General features: G+C 37.4%; 1 protein-coding gene across 2 annotated transcripts in view; it reads left to right on the top strand.

Moving 5' to 3' along the window:
* The window catches only part of LOC115209608 (mannan-binding lectin serine protease 1-like), a 159370-nt gene that overhangs the window by 83944 nt on the left and 65426 nt on the right, over nt 1-10000 (top strand). The gene's annotated exons all lie outside the window — the stretch shown is intronic.

Genomic DNA, 10000 nt, shown 5'->3' on the forward strand with positions numbered 1-10000 from the left:
TTTGTGTGTACTTATATATATATATATATATATATATATATATATATATATATATATATATATATATATATATACAAAGAGAAGAGAGAGAGAGAGAGAGAGAGAGAAAGAGAGAGAGATAGGTAGATAAATAGATAGATAGATAGATAGATAGATAGATAGATAGATAGATAGTGAGAGAGAGACAGAGAGAGGGAGAGAGAGAGAGCGGAGAAGACAGAGAAAAGGCAGATAGGGATTTAAATAGTTTATACAACAGAAATAAATTGATGAAAACTTGGCGGCTTTTACGAAGTATTCTAGAGCAAGAGGCAAAGGCAATGAATTGACAAAGCAAATGTCAAAAATACAGTATGTTTAGGTGTGGTGACTCTTTTCTGGGGTTTTTGTTTTGCTCAGAACAAGAAGAGTTTGTTGATAATATCTGCGTTTAGTTCGAAAATTGTATAGAGATTGGGGCTATTAGGTGGATAAAATTTCGGGTATGGGCTTAAGGGCGAGATATTTTGACATGCGGATGAGATACGGCATTCTAGGTGGTAGGTCCGTATATGAGTTTGAGCTATAGAAAAAAAGGAAATATTCCAAGGAAAAAGATTATTTTTTTGTTTTTGCTTTTAGGGTTTACTTTGTGTTATTTCGTAAAATGGTACAAATGTAACACATGAATGATTCTGCTTGTAATTGTAATCAGAGAAATTCTGTTGAGTGGTTTCCAATTGTCATTCTATTTTAGGGATAGAAACATGAAAGCCGTAAATTTCATCTTGCCAACACCGCAAAAGCAATCTACGCAGAAAATATCTAATCGTTGTCGTTTTAGAATACAAACAAAAATGGTGTGGTATGTGTGTTTGTGTATGTTTGCGTATGTTTGTGTTTGTGTGAGTATGTTATATATATATATATATACACACACACAACACACCACACACACACACACACACACACACAACACACACACACATATATGCATGTCTGTATATAAAAACAATTGACGAAGACAGGTGGTGTACAAAACAAACAGATATATTAGTTTAACGCTCAGGAATAGAAAAAGTCTTCTACGTTTCGAGTCTACGCTCTTCTACAGAAAGGGACAGAGAAAAAACAAGGAGAGATATATACATGTCTGTATGTATCTGTGTGTGCGTATGTGTGCCATGTGTCAATGCATGTATGAATAGTGCATCCCCCCACACACACGCACATACAATTTAGATTGGGGTAATTGTGCTACATGTCTTTTCAGTTTTCAACAGTTAGGTAATACCGCGACGAAAACAAAAACTCTGAGCGTTTCCTTCAGATGGAAGCTCTACAAAATAAAATGAAATCATTTATTAAATTGCCCTTCATTTTTAATCAAATGTACAGTAATCTCTCGCCATATCGCGGTTCACCTATCAAGGGTTATTATTTAAGCTTACGTCGATTCCTCTGTGATGTTGTTTTGCATTTATAAGAAAATAAATACATGCAAATTATAATACAGCACTGTTTCTTATTTCTTTACTGCCTACAAGGGGCTAAACAGAGAAAGGGCAAACAAGGACCGGCAAATGAATTAAGTCGATTACATCGACCCCAGTGCTTAACTGGTACTTAATTTATCGACCCCAAAAGGGTGAAGTGCAAAGTCGACCTCGGCGGAATTTGAACTCAGAACGTAACGGCAGACGAAGTACAGCTAAGCATTTCGCCCGGCGTACCGACGTTTCTGCCAGTTCGCCGCCTTAACAAATTATAATAAAGTACTGTTTCTACTTCGCGGATTTTCACCTATCGCGGGGGGGGGGCTTTGGAACGTAACACCCGCGATAGTCGAGAGACTACTGTACATACTTTTACACAATAGGCTATCGATGTCAAAAAATGTCACGTTGAAATATTTTTGCTGTTGCTGTTGCTGTTGTGCGAACGGTCTTCGTCCCAGAGCGCGCAAGATAGGAGAAGTCCGATACGTGGTCCTTTGCAATTCGTAAGACCCGCAGAAGAGAAAGCAGGTCAACCCCCGACACCGAGAGCATCGACGGATGGATGAATGCGCATCCAGGCTCAGCGGTTGCGTAGGAAGTCGGGGACAAGAAATAGGGAGAAAGAGTGAGAGAAAGTTGGAGCGAAAGAGTACAACAGGGGTCGCCACCACCCCCTGCCGGAGCCTCGTGGAGCTTTAGGTGTTTTCGCTCAATAAACACACACAACGCCCGGTTTGGGAATCGAAACCGCGATCCTCAGACCGCGAGTCCGCTGCCCTAACCATTGGACCGTTGCGCCTCCACTGCTGTTGCTGGAAACTTTTCAGTCGGACCGCCTGTGTTTCATAACGAATGTTGATTAGTTTTCATACAAAATAATGACGGTTTGACACTGTCATCTGGGATACTACGTTCAACACAATCAACAGAATATCTAACATGGACCTTCTATTGATAATATCAAATGCCTCGGCGGAATCCACAAATGGACTTGGCGCCAGGACTTATTCTTTGTAAGCCTAGTATTAATTCTATCGGTCTCTCTTGCCGAACCGCTAAGTTACTGGGACGTAAACACACCAGCATCGGTTGTCAAGCGATGTTGGGGGGGGGGAACAAACACAAACATATACATACATATATACATACGACGGGCTTCTTTCAGTTTCCGTCTACAAATCCAGTCACAAGGATTTGGTCGGCCCGAGGCTATAGTAGAAGACACTTGCCCAAGGTGCCACGCAGTGGGACTGAACCCGAAACCATGTGGTTGGGAAGCAAGCTACTTACCACACAGCCGTTCCTGCACCTATATTCATATTTTGAAAATAATTCGTTCCTTACAGACAACTATTTCCCTTCAGTTAAATACCAAACATGCGCAGGACAATCTTATTTATTTATTTTTATTTATTTAATTTAGACTGGTTGAAATGGCACAAGCCGTTTCTTGTCACCCTTATCATTTTACTTGTGATTATTTTGATCAAAAGCATTGGACTGACGAAAAGAGTTAAGTGCCAGACAACATGTTCTTGCAGTATATGGAATAACCTAGATAAGAGATGAATATATAGTTACGTTTATTGTTATTATCGAGTTCAAATCTTGATGTAGCTTGAGTAACTTTTCACCCCAGGGTCGATTTAATACGTAGCAGTTATGCTTTCAAAAGGAGACTTCATTCCATGAGTGTTACTGGTTATTTATGTATCGTCACGAAATAATGCTGTTTTTCCCTATCGGCCTGTCAGACAGAAATCTTTATTTCACTATGATTGTTTTTGTTTAGATGAAGGTCAACCTCACTTAAAAACATATTGTGAAAAAGCATTCCATCTGGTGCTATGCTGGAATTTCATACATACATACATACATACATACATACATACATACATACATACATATATGCATGCATACATGCATATTTTATATATTTCATATTATGTTATATAATATATATGTCCATTATATATATATAAATATATATCCATATATCCATATATTGTTCATATATATATGTGTGTAATTATTGTCCATATATATATAAAGATTATCCATATATATAAATATATATCCATATATATATATATATATTCCATATATTATATATAATCTCCATATATCTACGATATAATATATATATATATATCTATATATATTTTATATAATATATATATATATATATCCATATATATATATATACATATATATATATATATATATATACTATATATACGATATATATATATAATCCATATATATATATATCATATATATATATATATAATGTATATCCATATATATATATATATATATAAATCCAAAGATATATATATATATTAATATATATATATTATTATATATATATAGTATATATATATTATATATATATATATATATATCGATATTTAAAACATATATATATCATCATACCTGGTCCAAACGGGAAGAGGAAAACAGAAAAAAAGATCAACAGAAAAAACAACAACAGAGGAATAATTATATATTATATATATAGGCGCCCAGATAATACGTTTAACATCTTGTCGGAAACATAGAAAGATATATTATACGATATAATATATATGTATATATATATATATATAGATATATATATATATATATAAATATATATATATATATATATATATGTATACATATAGAGAAAGAGAGAGATTGAGAAAGTGGGATGGAGATAGAGAGATAGAGAAAAAAGAGAGAGGGATATATATATATATATATATATATATATATATATAGATATTCTTTATAGAGTGAGAGAGAAAGAGAAAGGAAAGAGAGAGATTTTGTTGCTGGCACACTTAATGAAATTCTGAAGAGGGACGAAATTACTTATCAATTTCTCCGAAATAAATAACTCTGCGCGCGCGCGCATGTGTGTGAGTGATAGAGAGTGGCAGGTAGGCAGACAGACAGACAGACAGTCAGTCAGATTATTTTGCGTATCCAATGTCTTCCTGCTAGTGTTAGAATTCTATATTGAAACGCGGGGAAATATGAGGTGTAAATACAGTAGGCCTCTTTATGTATACTGTTCTGCTCGCTAGTAATGGTATTACATGTTTTCAAAGTTATCATACCTTATACGAAGGTTAATTGTATTGGCTTACACAAATGACATTTCTATTTTTGACGTTTCTCAGTATTCTATAACAAAACTGTTTATTTCAAACCTATATTATAGCGAGGGAGTTGATCAGATAATATAATACAACAAACAAATGCAACGGATATTTTAATGTTACAGTTGACGCAGGAAATAGCGTCGGACCAAACAAACCTGCTACACATAGCATCCAATTTTCCATTAAACTACATCCTGCCATCTTAATACATAAATGCATACATACATACATACATACATACATACATACATACATACATACATACATACATACCGCTAGCCACTACACATTTTTTATTTTCTCTCCTTGTTTCTTTCTGTGTTCCTTTCTGTGGAAGAGCGTATGCTCGAAACGTTAAAGACTTTTTCACTTCCCGAGCGTTATACTAATGCATCTGTTAGTTGTCTACACTACCTGTCTTCGTCTTTTGATTTTTTTGTGAATTCTCCCTACACACACCACACACACACACACACCACTATATATATATATATTTATACACACAGACACACACACACACACACACACACACACATATACACATATATATATATATATATATATATTATACACACACACACACACATACATTCTGATTATTCTGGACGAGCTAAGGAGGCAAACCTTTTGTAACAGTTCTATTAGGCACTCTATTCCGATTTCCTTCATATTGCTCTTGATGTCATCTGATGCTGTCCCCAAGGAACCAACAGTAATTGACACTATCTTCACCTTCATTTTCCATACACGGGCTATTTCGTACTTGAGAGGATTGTATATATCTGTTTTTTGCCTTCTTTCTTGATTATTCGTGAGTCAAAGGGGCACGCAACATCAACTATATACTATATGTAGTGCTTCTTACCCACCACCACTCGGTTCGGTCTGTTATGCTCTATCGCTTCATCTGTTTGGATTGGAGAATCAATGAGGATTTTGCAGGTCTCCGACTCCGTCACGCTCTGCTGTTTTTGCTCATATTACGTCTTGCCTCTTCCTAGTTCCCACTTTTTGCAGTTTCCAATGTAGCTCTTTCGCTATTTTATCGTGTCGCCACGATAGTAGTTGGAGCAAGTCTAGGGCATTTGTTCGCGATGTGGGCAATGGTTTCGTCCACTCTATTACATATGCCGCCCTGTGGAGACACTTGTTCATTTCTAAGGTTGACTCTCCAATTCATAGCCAGAGCTTGGTCTTGTGCTGCCGCTATAGTGCTCTCAATCTCTTTTTCCAGTGTCGCTTTCTTCAGCCAATCCCACCTATATTTTCCAACAACTTCAGTTGTGGCTACATGGAATGGATTGTGTAGTCCCTTGTTGCGTAATGCTTCATCATGTCCTTTTTGTATTTTTTCGTTTGTTATTTTTTTCCTTATTATTATTACCTCCGCCTTAGCAAAGGCGGAGATATTATTTCTAGTCGTGTTTGTTTGTTTATTTCAAGAACCGCTGGATGGATTCGGATGAAACTTTCGTGACTGGCATGACCCGATTAGGTTTCGGAATCGATCCAGTACCTGACAAAGATTCTGGATTATTTTCCTGTTTTTTTAAAATTAATTTTTGAGGGTGGTCGAGTTCATTTTTAGTATTCTCGTTTGTGAGAGAAATCGAGTTTATTTCAGATATTCTCATTTTAAAAATCATTACTGGCTGAGAGGACGTTGGTGTTGCCTTGACGGAGGTTTGCGCTCTTTGAGTGCTCTTGTTATCATCATCATCATCATCATCATCATCGTTATTGTTGTTGTTATCATCATCATTATTGTTGTTGTTGTTGTTATCATCATCATCATCATCATTGTTATCAAGACGTCGGACAAAATGCTTAGCAGTATTTCACCCATCGCTACGTTCTGAGTTCAAATTCCACCAAGGTTGGCTTCGCCTTTCATCATTTCAGAGTTCGTAAATTAAATACCAGCTGAACGCTGAGGTCGATGTAATCACACACCTCCCTCCCCCCAAAATGGCTGCCCTTGTGGAAAAATTTGAAATTATTATTATTATTATTATTATTATTGAGAGACCAGTGCATGTCATCAAAGTGACACTGGGGTAAAATATACGAATCCCAGTATACCTATCATGACTACCCGTCTGATAATGGTACACCAAGCACATGCATCACAACCATATGTGCGCAACATGGTCATCTCATATCAAGATTAATAGCGCATGACCTTACAGGTGGGGCCCAGTTAGAATTACCTTCATGTTGAGTAGCCCATCCCGCTCAAAAAATCCCTGAATAAAAGTTGTTTAAGGATGTTGAACGAAACACCCATGTTTCCAGAGATGAATTATTCAAATCCCAAAGAATCCCTCTCAACACATGGCTATGATGCTCCCCCACTGCTTCTGCTCGTGATCAGTGATGCATATATCATCGGCCACTAAGGGACATGCTCAACTGGTTAAGGTCAAACAACTGACAAACAAATCTGTGGTAATGAACAGAATATTTGCTGTATCCCATCGTTATACCAAGACAGAACAATGTACATGATAACACTTCCAATCAGTTAAGACCAGAAGCCATGTGAGCCACTGCCTGGTACTGCATCGGGGCATTTATTATTATTATTATTATTATTATTATTTTTGTTGTTGTTGCTGTTGTTGTTGTTACTACTACTACTACTACTACTACTACTACTACTACTACTACTACTACTACTACTACTACTACTACTGCATGCCATTTAATTTCATCATTGCTATTACACTGTTCAATATACCTGACTTCCCTAATTAACTATCCCTAACTATGATCTATTTTACTATAATTACCTGTTCACCTCTCGCTTAATTCTTTCATTTCTGTAACTACCCTTCGCCTTCCTCTACTCTATTTCACCATCATAACCAACATGTATATATGTATTTGCACGATTCAACAGCTTCTGAAATACGTAACGAACAAACACTTTGATGAAACAACGGTGGCTATGTTGTAAGAGTATAAATCTTATATAATATATATATATATGATTGAATACATCTATATATGTGGATATATATGTATACGTACCGATGCACACACAGGCACACACACAAACACACACACACACACACACACACAACACACACACACGCACACACATACACAAACATCTAATGTAGAGTGTGACGAAGGCTACCAGACCGAAACGTCGAAGCCACTGTCAACATTTGAAACCAATATATACTTACACACATACGCACATGCGCGTAAACAGACACAGACACAGACACACATACAGAAATAGATGTATGAATATATGCATGTGTGTGTGTGTGTGGTGTGTGTGTGTGTGTGTGTGTTGTGTGTTGTGTGTGTGTGTGTGTGTGTGTGTGTGTGTGTCACTGTTTTTCTCTATCAGTAAAGGGGAAATGTTTCTAAGTATGCGCAGGATAGTGGATGACGCGCAAATACGCAGAAATCCCGGATCTAGCAAATACACTGCCACTGCTGGATGCTTTCGTCTGCAACTGATAGGTTTTTTTTCTTAGCACTAAACGTCTATAGGAAACACTTTCTCAAAACGAATGCTGCAGTGTTGTGGCTTTCTTACAGCATGTCCACATCATGCACAAGATATGCAGAACGATATATATAAAATTTCCTCTTTACTGATAGAGAAAAACAGTCACACACACACACACACACACACACATACACACACACACACATACATACACACACACACATTCATACATCTATTTCTGTGTGTGTCTGTGTGTGAGTGTGTGTATGTGTTTGCGTGCGTGTGCATGTGTGTGTAAGCATATATTGGTTTCAAATAATTCAAGGCCAGCAATTTTCGGGGGTGAGGGCGCTAAGTCAATTACATCTACCCCGGTACTCAGCTGGTACTTATTTTATCGAAAGGCAAAGTCGACCTCAGTGGAACTTGAACGCAGAACGTGAACGCGGACGAAAGGTCGCTAAGCATTTTGCTCGGCATAGTAACGAAGCTACCAGCCCGCTGCCGCAATTGTGTAAGCATATATTAATATACGTACATATATACATTAATAGTTATCGCCAAGCTAACGTGGCAGTCCAGCAAAATAGGACGAGTGCTGCCGTTGATTATCTCCAAGAAACCATCGCCTCTAGCTAGCTATGTGACATACTAACCTGGACACAGTCCTATTTTCCTGGACTGCCATGTTAGCTTGTGATAACAATTAATATTCAGTACCGTTGCCATTGTCTCCTTTAGAGAGATTTAGAAATATTAATATATATTACTCTTTTTCTTGTTTCAGCCATTTGACTGTGGCCATGCTGGAGCATCGCCTTTAGTCGAGCAAATTGACCCCAGGACTTATTCTTTGTAAGCCTAGTACTTATTCTATCGGTCTCTCCCCTCCGAACCGTTAAGTTACGGGGACGTAAACACACCGGCATCGGTTGTCAAGCGATGTTGGGGGAAAAACAGACACACGCACATACACACATTTATATACATATATACAACGGGGTTTTTTCAGTTTCCGTCTACCAAATCCACTCACAAGGTTTTGGTCGGCCCGAGGCTATAGTAGATGATACTAGCTCAAGGTGCCATGCAGTGGGAGTGAACCCGGAACCATGTGGTTCGTGAGCAAGCTACTTACCACACAGCGACTCCTACGCCTATTTATATACATACATACATGCGTACATACATACATACATACATACATACATACATACATACATACATACATACGTACGTACGTACGTACGTACGTACGTATGTATGTATGTATGTATGTATGTATGTATAATGCTTTTGAGATTTTTGTGCTAATTAATTTATTAGTAGACTTTACCAACGTTTACATCGTTATTGGGTCGAACCAAAGCACGCCATGTATGTCCTAGTTTATGTATATTATGAACACTTTTGTAAGGCGAAAAGGAATGAAAACGAGCTTTCATCACCGCTGATGAAGCGGTAAATAAACGCAGAAGCTGGCTGCTCTTTGGCTTTCTTGTTTCATAGTTATACAGATAAAAACAAATGGATTAGCTACAGTTGCTACTGTTTTTACAGTGAGACTAAAATGTGTTTACTAAAGTCACACACCCGTCAGTCAACCAGTCTGCTACATTCCAGACTGGTGCACTCGGTGCCACCGATGAGGAAATTGGCAGAGAGAGAGAGAGAGAGAGAGAGACATGGCGGGGTGGAGTGCAGATTCACTGTAGGGGATGACCTTGGTACCACAGTACAAATTTAAGTTAATTGTAATCCCTATTTCGATGTTTTTTTGTATGTAGATGTATATCTGTAATATGATATGTGGAAGTCTGAACGGCTGCGGGTTGTTTTTCTTTCTTTTTTTCCTATTTTTTTTTCTTGTTTGTTTTCGTGCGAATGAAAGAGCATTAACGTGG

The sequence above is a fragment of the Octopus sinensis genome, linkage group LG3, assembly GCF_006345805.1.
Source record: "Octopus sinensis linkage group LG3, ASM634580v1, whole genome shotgun sequence".
Classification (NCBI taxonomy): domain Eukaryota; kingdom Metazoa; phylum Mollusca; class Cephalopoda; order Octopoda; family Octopodidae; genus Octopus; species Octopus sinensis.